A 1,355-nucleotide genomic window follows, 5' to 3' on the forward strand; every position below is an offset into this window, starting at 1 on the left:
TTCTACACTGTGAAACCCAATGGTGCTTTTTAATAAAAATAAGTTAGTTATTTGTACTCATTTAAGCTAAATAGTAAGAGTAACTTTTATAAATTAAATAGATCCAAAACTACACTCTAAGAAATAATCCTGTAAATTTACAGTCAAATACTGGCAGCTATACACGCCAGAAGTTTACTGTAAATGCACAGTAGCTATATTGTAATTAATCCTGACAATACATTACTGTCAATGCAAGTACGGTATAGATTAGCGGTTCTCAACGTGGGCGGTACCGCCCCCCCAGGAGGCGTTCAGAGGACGGCAGAGGGCGCTGGGGGAAAATTTTACAAAAAGGGGTGCGCTGGGATTCCTTTAGGGAGCGTTTGGTCGAAGGTAAACTTTGCACCTTAAATGCACCAGTTTAGACTTTGAGCAACTTCCTAAAACTGTATTGTGTAACATTAAATCAAACTTGGATGCAGCTGTATCGACGCCAGCTCTTCTTCTTCTCTTCAGTGTTTGTAGCTTTTGGCGCAGCTCCGCTCCTGCTACTAGTAGCTTCACCGCATCAGTTCAGTGTTACACCGGCTGATGCGGTTGCTGTGATTCATTTGTCTGGTGTTTGATTTTCACATATTTTATGTTTTATTGAGGATTTTTGTACATATGTTTTGGCAGTTCTGTGATCATGTCAAAGCAGCAACTTATATTAAAAAGTGTTTTATTTCCGTCTGGATGCTGCCTGCTTCCATGGAAGGACAACAGAAAATCGCTCTTATAAACAAGTAATTACTAAAATCACGATACCCTCACTTTGTATCCCTCTGAAAAATGAACCATTTCAATAAAGAAATCCCTCCATGGTGATACCTCGATAGAGAGCGTTCATTTTATAGCGTTAACACCGGAGCTGTAAATGGTCCGGTATGAAACGGGGGAGATAGAACAATGGAACCATAGCACTTTTAAATTTCAATAATCAAAATACCGAAAATGTTTCCGTTGTTTTAAAACGTTTATGTCGGTCTGCCTTTTCCCCATCAATACGCCCTGCACCTTAGAGGGCAAAAAAAAAACAAAAAAAACGACGCGCACATTGCGCAAAACTCTGAAACAGGAGAAGCGGGACATAAAATGGAGCGACGAACTAGATGTGAATTATGACATAAAAACAGAGAATCCAACGCTGAACAGTGAAAAATTAACACATGATGTGAAACATCACGATTAGGCGGCGCAGCAGGTGATGAGTGAAGATTAATGATGGTGAGCGACAATACATGATAAAATAAATGTAGCAACAGGAAAGAAACTAAAGTGGACATAGCAATAAACCAAGAGAGGATAATAGTAATCAAAGGAAACTAAATGGA

This window comes from Poecilia formosa, unplaced genomic scaffold (assembly GCF_000485575.1).
Source record: "Poecilia formosa unplaced genomic scaffold, Poecilia_formosa-5.1.2 Scaffold829, whole genome shotgun sequence".
Lineage (NCBI taxonomy): Eukaryota > Metazoa > Chordata > Actinopteri > Cyprinodontiformes > Poeciliidae > Poecilia > Poecilia formosa.